Source organism: Acipenser ruthenus, chromosome 8, assembly GCF_902713425.1.
Source record: "Acipenser ruthenus chromosome 8, fAciRut3.2 maternal haplotype, whole genome shotgun sequence".
NCBI lineage: Eukaryota > Metazoa > Chordata > Actinopteri > Acipenseriformes > Acipenseridae > Acipenser > Acipenser ruthenus.
Genome location: NC_081196.1, coordinates 41,821,719 through 41,832,057, shown reverse-complemented (window position 1 = coordinate 41,832,057; position 10,339 = coordinate 41,821,719).

Below are 10,339 nucleotides of genomic sequence, written 5' to 3'. Positions count from 1 at the left end.
AACAGTTCTTTAAAGGTGTTATGAAGGGAATGAAATACTGACTTGATAAATCTCATCTGTGGGGCATTTCCATTCACTAAGGTCTTACATGTGCAACTTTGATAGATAAAGCAAACATGCATTTTTGTTAAAGATATACATGTCCTATTTTCTTCTGAGAATGTGCTTTTAAAAAAGGAAAGCAAGGTATATGACACCTTTAAACTCACCCCTAATATCTGTTATGAAAATGCAAAGTTAACTGAGTTAAGTAGGCATCCAGGGTCACACTACTAAATAAAGTGACAGTACAGTTCACTCATTGCCAGTAATTTACATGACTTTTATGAGTAAACAACATGCTGGGATGACTAGGAACAGCATGTCTGGGCCAAATGGTCTCCATTCTACGTTTGTAACTTTTCTTGTATTCTTTTAATATGAAATAAACAATGAATATTCGACACCTGAATGGCCCTATTGTATTAGTGACCCTGTGTATTTATGATAATGCTGTCCCTTTCAATGCATCATTGATTAAATTAGCATTGAGTAATGATATTTTTATGGTTGAATTTAAATTGATTGTATGTAACAAAGCAATTTCATAAATCTTATCTCTCATGCACTTCCTTTCTGAAAGATTAAACATGTATTTTCATTTTAAAACATGATATCTGTTACTTTAAAATAATGTTCAGTTTGCCTGCCTTGTCTTACAGGAAATCAGTTGCTGCTTTGCTTCACACTGTAGGTCAGTTCAATTCAGTTCTGTCTTCTGGGTCAAAGCATCTTACTGGCTGCAAAGCATGTTATCAGGGAAAGCAGCAGGTTGGTTACTGATAGAACGGGGTGGGATGTTGGGACAGTGTCACCCTCCAAGTGAAATGATATTAAAGGTTTGCTAAAACAAAGGTTTCTTCAAAACTACACATTTGAGACCTATACAGTGAATGGATGTGCATGATGTGGACAATTTCTGGAATCGTTTTGTTAGCTACATTTATTTTTAAAAGCAATCACTGAAGGAGTTTAACTCAAGGTATCATGTGCATAGAAATAGTTTTATCCTTATATTGTAATATCAGCAGAGATTTGTTTTCCTTTTAAAAAATATGGGGTAACCCTGTTCATGATTATGAGCTTGAATAGACCACACACACCCCCTCCAGTTCTAAACAGGAGCTGCAGTTCTCTCCAGTTTCTTCTGTCAATTGCAGTAGTGTTTTATAAAAATACTTTCCACTTGCTGTCGGTCACACTCTGGATGCTTCATATTATGACTGTCCCAGCTTTCCCCGGAGGCCTCTTCTACAATCAACATCCAATAAAATATTTATACAGTGCCTTACAGGTCAAAGACATCTCAAAGCACTCACAATGCAATACTGTTATAATTACAATGACTTCCACTTCAGCATCCACTCGCCTCTATTTTTAGTCAAGAAGAAAACATTCTGAAAACAGCAACACCCCGTCCCTCCAGATCTGTTTTGAAAGATTTGTCTATTCTGTATAAATATGAGAATTTCATCAAGCATTTTGAAGTGATGAGTCTTTTACATTTTGCAATTTTTTGTTAATAACACTTATTATCATTCTGTTTATACATCAGTACACTTTACCACTGTACAATATATATTGCATTACGTATTACCATATCTCTCACAAAACATATCCCATAGCATGTCCTATAGCAATTTGATACCTTTCTAAGATATCACAGCAAGGTATTTAAAACTTTCTATGTATGGATGTATCTTTAACATGTTACACATTGATAGGCTTTGTTCCTAGTCATGAAAAATGTCAATATCCAAGAGGACTGATACTCTGACTTGATGATTACTATAAACTACATGCATTCAATACATGCTCAGATTTTAAAATTATCTGCACCAAACATAGGGCACTGATAAGACAGGAAGCTGACAAAAGGATTCCATTTCTGTTACATACCTATCTGATTTGTAAGTCTCCCTTTATTATTATGTAGCAGCGAGACCCTAAAATGAATACATCTTACCCATCTTTCTTTCTATTTGACTGTGATTTTATTGAGCACAGATGTTTAATTGAGCAATGTGAACTATGGTGTCTGCAGCAACATTCCTCTACTTAATCAGAAAAAGGTGACACCATAATAGTCTTGTCAGACCAGCTGGTGAGCTTCAGTACTCTTTATAGTTGACATTTCTAAAGAAAATGATAGTGTCACATACGGATGTTGACTCACTGGAGACAGGATTCCATTTTATAAGACAGAATATTAATAAGACTCCAGCTTGGACTGCGGTGTCTGGGTTACTAAACCCTGGATGATTAGATAATGATCACAGCCAGCCGTCTTTAGAGTGTCTGTGTAAAATAAATATTTCAAAGCGCTCCCTCCTCTAGTCCTTACATTCTCAATGTTGTTTTATAATGCAGTTTTGCTTTTTAAAATAAACTACTCTCTTTTTTGTTGCAGTATAAAGTTCATCCATCTTGATGTGTACATGAAAGCAGATTCGTCAGGACTTGCATAAATAAAACCATGTAGTGCAGATGTAGTAGGCCCTCTTAATCCCCTGAAGAATGCAGCACAGGCCTGCCCCAAATCCTTTTTGTTTTCAATTTTTTGATAATTAACCACAGCAGCAGTTTAGCGCCCTGTGTGCTTAAAGAAAGGTACATTTTGTTGTGGGGTTATGTCCATTATTGAGTATTATTAGTATTAGTAATATTTTTTTATGTGCATGCTTCAACTTGCTTAAAAGCTGCAAGCAGGTGGTGCAGCAGAATGTTTCAATATCTTCTCATGTCATTAACCTGTGAATGTTCAATTGAGTTTGGTGGTCTTAATCTAACCCTCCAGTGGATTTTAGCCACATTACAGAATTACCACATAGTATTGCACAATTGACAGCCTCTGCTAAAGGGTGCCTAAATGGTAAGGGTTATTCACGACAGGACTGAGGTATGATGGAAATGTCTTCTGACCCCTGTTTGTACCATGCTTCACTGTAGCCAGTGCCATTGTCCCTGACCTTTCATGACCATTGCATGCACAGACTATTAATATTAACAAGAAATTAACAATTAAAGCATAAGTGTGATTCTAAGCTTAGTAGTCATCTACATGAGGGATGTTAAAATGACTGTAGCTTACAAAAAAATAATTCCTTACATTTTCCACGTCATGTACATCCATTCACTAAATTTGATCTGTTTAGTTTTGAAATAAATCTATGTTTCAGCAAACAAGTTTTCAAATAAATCTATGTTTTAGCAAACATGTATTTTCATTTTAAAACAGTACTGGTACTACATTAAATACATCTTTATGTGTGGTCTTGCCCTCAGATAGTCTTGTGTTTTTTTGGTCATTTCACCTGGTGAGTACAATTATCCAACCTCTTAAGGCCTTCTTGCCTGTCAGTAACTAACAAGCTGACTGACAAGCTTTGCAGTCAGTAAGAAACTTGATCTTGAAAAAACTGCTGAGGTGAAATGGCCCAAAAAGTGACAATGTTACAGATTTCTTGGATGGCAAGATAAGCTAACTGTGGAGCAGTGTGGAGTAGTGGTTAGGGCTCTGAACTCCAGACCGGAGGGTCATGGGTTCAATCCCCAGTGGGGGACACTGCTGTTGTACCCTTGAGCAAGGTACTTTACCTAAATTGCTCCAGTAAAAACCCAACTGTATAAATGGGTAATTGTATGTAAAAAATAATGTGTAAAAAAATAATGTGATATCTTGTAACAATTGTAAGTCGCCCTGGATTATTATTAATAATAATAATAATAATAATAATAATAACTGAGAGCTTTCTTTTACCAAGTTTAGAACCAGATGTAATTTGCAATAAGTATTCTTTCCAAGCTGAAGTGGTTAACACCTACAGCTATGGCCAAAAGTTTTCCATCAACTGGAATTCTAGGATTGAGAAAAAACACCGGTATGAACATAATTTAGATCTTTTTATTTAACATCATGTAATCAAAGAAACTACAAAATGATATTACAAGTCTGCCGGAAGCCATAATAGTATTTCATGTTAGATTTTGTATAGTATAATATTTCATGTTAGATTTTGAAATGTCACATTTTTCAATTACTTGTCAGTTTTTCGTTAAGTATATGAAAAACTACAAAGAGGTATGTAATTCAATACGTTAACGCAACATTATTCAGCAGGTTTCACTGGACTTTATGAAGCAAAATGTGTTAATTTTATGGGGTGATGCAAAACCTTTGGCCATAGCTGTACATAACACTTTAAGTAAAAAAAAAAAAAAAAAAACGTTAACAAGAGCACTGTACTACACTGAGACAACTGCAGCATTCACACAAGCATGGCATGTGTTAACCAATTCCACTGCTATGCAAACCTACTCGCTTCTGAAAGTTCCTATTTGTTAAAGACTTACAGGAAATTGTGTATTTAACCTCAAGGATACCGTTAGGTGGTTATATGTAAATGAGTGTGACTAATACTAACTAACTCAGAAGGTGGCAATGGAATTTAAACAATATTTCCAAAATCCGCCTGCCATTTAAAGTTTTGTTAGCTAATGTTAGCCATGGTGCAGACCTTAGGTCAAACCAAAATGTTTGTGATTGTTTATAAATGCTCTGAATACTTTTCCCTTTTTCTATTTTATTTTAAACCTTTTAAACACAAAACCAATGCCAAGCATAGTCTAATTTATATATATATATATATATATATATATATATATATATATATATATATATATATATATATATATTTGATGAATAACAAAAGTGGAGGGGCAAAATATATAGGTTTGACCCCCACCCCCATATTCAAAGTGGGGGGCACGTGCCCCTTCTGCCCCATGGGCTGGGCGCCTATGTGTACGATACTGGTAAAATGTGTTTCGGTTTAGAATATACACATATGATACCACTTAATGTCCTAAATCACTTTTCAACACCAGTACGTTATCGATACTGTTGTGATATACCTGTCCACATTTAAGCTGGTTTATAGTAATACACTTACGGGATACATTTTTCTATTGAGTCAATGGAGCGGTGTCGGGTTAAGCTGCTTGAGCTGCCTTTATCAATGTTTAAAAATATAAAAAACTTGTGAAGTCTGTTTTACTCTTGCCCAGTGTGTCTTGACAAAAAGCATAACCGTGGTAATGAAGACATACCGTAATTGATACAAAAAATGCACTTTTCTGAATGCAGTACCAGGGATGGTGCATGCGCAGCAAAGACAGATGTGCGCTTCACACAGTACAGAGTAGACAGGTGCAATTATAACATTTGATTGGTGGTTTGAGTGGTTTGCAGTGTGCCGGTGTAGTGGTGAAAAAGAAACAGAAGACAGACAACAAAGTTCACGATCCAAACAGGTTTTATTTTGTAATCCTGGTCTGGCGACCACAAAGAATAATCCCAAACAGTGTTTCAACACAACGGGTTGCAGTCCCGAAATAATAATACACAGTTTGAAAAGAATATAAACACAGTAGAACACACACAAAGAAACACACGTTTACAAGTCCAGACTGAGTGCTGTAGTGCTCGTGGTGAAATACAATTTGTGTACAATGGTGCAGTGTTGTTCGGGTTTAGTGCTGGCTAAGCAACAGCTCCGGATCGTGTTAGCCATCTAATAAGAACAAACAAGTAGATTTTAGACACGACAAAACAAACAAACCACTCACGGTAATTCACAGTACTCCTTTCACGGTTCATCTTAACCATTACAAAGGAACAGATCACCTTGCTACATCCCCTTTTGTACTGTCAGTTACTCTCCCTTGGTTAGCAAGTGCAACCGTTTCTCCTCCAGTCCGAGGTTGCCACATCGCTTCCCTTCCAGGTTGATGACTTGGTGCACCGTAGCTCCATCCCCTTTCTAGATGGCTGACTTCCACCGATCCCCGGGAATGAATTGTGAGCTCATCCAGTCTGTTCCTTTTACACAACGTCCTCACAGGTCAGGAGGGAGATTTATAACCAAGATTAATTCTTTCTCTGTCACACTCATACATGATTTTTAACAGTAAGATAAAAATAGTAATAATAATTAATGATGCAATAATAAAGAATAATATGCATAGCTTATCTATAACCTCAAATTGATGATCTTATATTGATGATACACAATAGATAAACATAAAATTGTTAAGCAATGCTGAATCTATTTACCGTATTACCTGTTATTTCCTTAATGTTTCCATTAGCGGTACGAGACTTTGGGTTATATTTAACACATATATGTGCTTTTAATTATATAAATTAAATTAACTGATTCAATTAGGAAATGTAATAATGTTAGCCTTTGGATTGTGGATTAGAAAAAAAGTGCTTTGCTTATCAGGGGGCTTGAAACTTTTCAAAAGGGGTATTTGATTTAGCATTTTTCTAAGCTTGACATTTTATAATTCACACAATTTTAAATATAAAATCGAGAGAAATTATTTGTACAAGTATCTGGCAAAATAAAGTTCTTAAAAAACGGGTTGGATGCTGCTTAGCAATAAGAACCACCGTCATTTCTATATTCCTATTGTGTCCTGTTTTTAAAATGTAAGTATTTGTTAACTAGGGTTACCTGTCCTGTTTATTCCCCTTTTGAGGTAGGTGTCCTTTCTATTCAAATATGCCTTTCATAGACACCATCTCTGGAGACTATGTGTGTTTGTTTGTGTGCCAGTTATGTTAATAATACAGTATGCCTGATTTTGGAATCTAATGTGAAGCTACAGTATTAAGCCTCAATTTAAATAATGAGTGAGATCATGTTCTGCTTTTTTTTCTTTGTTTTTTGCTGGACTTTGTTAAGGAAGTGATTTTTTTTCTTGTTGGAATCAATTTTCTCAGCTCTTATTATCACAATCCACATTCATCTAAATAATAATAATAAAAAATGATTTCCATCACAGTAAAGGTTCATGGGCCCTAGTCACTAAACTGTAGAACTGTTTTTTGAAGAGTGCTCCTTACTGTTTTGTGATTAGAGCCCATATTAATAATGTTAAAAAAGAAATTAAATATAATGCTTTTAAAACATCTCCTTTAGACCACCATCAGTGTCTCAGTGAGCTTTACCAATGCCAATCTTAGCTTCAGCATCTTGGGATTTTGTATCTGAATTAATCTCATTGGATGTGCATCTGTGGTTTGTATTTGGTTCAACAATCTCATATAAAGCAGTTCCCCAGTCCCAATTCAATCAGCTCTATCAGTAAACATTAAAGCCTTATTATCTTAGAAAATGTGTGTGTGTTTACTGTTTATTCTGACCACAGTGACTTCCTCATTGACGGGTACAGTACTTGGATTGCATGAACTCTGCAGTCACTGTTCACCCACAGTGCTTGCGATTATGTATATCACTTAGATACTGCGGGCAGGATTTTCGTAAATGATAACTCCAGTGTTAATCAAGATTTTCGTAAATGATAACTCCAGTGTTAATCAAGATTTTCGTAAATGATAACTCCAGTGTTAATCAAGAAATCGGTATGTAGCATTGATTTTGGCATTTTCACACGGTCTTTTGCCTATTTCGTAATTAAATAATCATGCTTATGTGATTTCCGAAATGATGTTGATTTCTGAAATAATGTTACTATCTTAACGATCAGGGCTTCTTGCAACTATTTTTTTTTGTTTGTGTGGGAATTTAAAAGTAAATCCGTGTTAATTGTCATAATTTATCAGGAGTTAATTTGCACTTGGAAAAGAGGGATTTAATTAACGAAAGAATATATAACTTGCCAACGATACAGAGAAAGAGTATATAGGACCTGGGTTAGTTTCATACAGACTACCTCGATAATTCACTATTTGTAGTTTTGAAAATATTTTAGCCTTTTCTATACTTGTGGTTATGAATGAGATTTATTCACTTATTTTAATTATTTGGAACCTTACTGAACATTTGTTGTATTGCTAAAATGATATACCGTTATTTGCACCCAGTGTAATACTACCAAGAAATTATCAATGCAACTGTAGCCTATTTGAATTCTGCATACATACATTATATGACAACTGACATCAACTATAGATTTTATTTGAATTATACAACTGAAATCTTGGTATAGAAAATAGCATATTAGAGATTACAATAAAGTTTCCTTAGGTGATTGCTGATTGCAATGCATCCTTGGCTTTTAACACCTGTGTCTTATCCACACAAGAACAAAGAACAGACGTCAAGGACACACAGATCCACTAGGAATGTGATCAAGATCACTGACATGGATTTTGCCTAAACGTATTTGCCTAAATGGATTTTGCCAACACTTGATGTACAATGTCCACTTTCACCTTCACATGTTTGTATGCATATAAAATGTTCTTATAATACTGTAAGTGTTCCGTGGCTACTTCTAATCATGTTGAGTTTATTTATCACAGAGGCGAGCAAAGAGTAACAGAGAAAATGCATGATTAGAGGAATTCACCAAACAGTTAATTATAAACAAATTGTGTATTGGGTTAGGGTGTTCTTTTGTAATTTTAAAAGCTTAATAAATATATAATGAAGTGTTACATTCATGGTATAGATGTATAATAACCAACAACTACAAACACAAATGGCACTTAAAACGTATGTATTTATATAGAGTTTACAATTGTACATACTAAAATACATACAAAAGTCTTCATAAGAAAATAAATTCTAACCAATATACATAGATGGCTCACGGTATTTTTTCCTTCTTAACCAAAAAAGATTGCAAAATGCACATTAAAAGAGTTGTATATAGTAGACTGGCAAAATATCTCCCCAAATGAGGGTAAATGACTAATGGGGTTTAATTTTTTTTTTTAAATTCATGCCGTCCGATTTTTACCTACACGCCAGATAACAGTAAATCAGCATTTTATATATGAAGTGTTCTAAATAAATGCACATTCTGCATGACAAAATGCACAATTTTAAATGAAGTTTACAAATTTTACACAAAATAGATATTCCCATTATTTTTTATTTCCATTTGGCTGCTGCTCGTGCAACATGCATTTTGATTAACAAGTTCCCATTATTTAGTCGTTGAGACAGGAAGTGATGTACATGACCTGCGACAATTAAGCTTTTTAACGAGAAATGCGTTCATTAATGACCTCATCGACTCAATTTCAAAGCATTAACGGATTGATTTAATGAACACATTTCATTTTGCTACTAAAGCTCTCGTTACTATACCACGAGTTTGATACAATAACACTGGTTTTTGAAAATCCTGCCCTGGCAGTCTTGTTGTAATCAAAGGGGGTCACGGCTCAGATAAAAGAGACCTCACAGAGGTTTAACGTTACCCACAGAGAACACAGTGACCTTGTGCTCCTGCTAACACTGAGTTTGTGGATCAGATTACCAAGCTTTGAACAGGCTGCCAAACAGTACCATTAAACAAAAAAAGCTTGCTGTCTGCTGATCCGGGATTGATTTATTGCATTTACTTATTTATTTTATTTCTAATTAGGCATGTATGAGATACATTGTCTTTAAGAAGACACCCAGGCGAACTTGGTGAAGCGTGATATTTTTAATCCATAGTGAAATGATTCTGAAACTATGCCACAGTTAATAACACATTTATAATAATAATAATAATAATAATAATAATAATAATAATAATAAAGTAAAAGGGAACAGGAAAAATAAGTACTGGGAATATTGTTCAAATTTCCCATTCTCAAACAGTATTCATTTGACCTAAAATTACTATTCTCACAACAGCACTTTTTGAATGCATTTTATATCAGATTCCTATAACTGGTTATGAAATGCCCTGTATTCTAAACAAAAAAACACACTAAACAAAATTGAGCAGTACTCATTTTGTTTTAGTAGTATATGCCCGCAATATATGTTGTTTGATTTTTGGCAAATTTGATTTTAGAAACTTTATAATACAATTCTTCAGTAACTGCCCTCAGACAACCCCCACTGGGTTTTAGAAAACAACAAAAAACAAATCAGACATAGAAAATGAGGTTCCATCTGTTACAGCTCATTCACAACCTCAGCTGGACCCATCAACAAAAACTAGACAGTGTCTGGGACATAAAACATGCATTAATTAAAACCAGCAAGTCATTTGAAGACCATGCCAAATCTTTCAGGTTCTATACTCTGATCCATAAAAGTACTGTATTAAACAGCAGAGGGCACTAATGTCACACACAATTAAACAAACCTTCCTTTTTTATACTACAGACACCTTAGCTATAGTGCTTGTATTAAAGATGTAGTGTCCCACAGCCAGGGCAATTATACATTACCAGTACAAACAAAAACTAAAACTTGATTTATGTTAAAGAACAAGTAGATTTAAATGTTATATATGTTACTGTCAAAGCTTGAAATGCAGA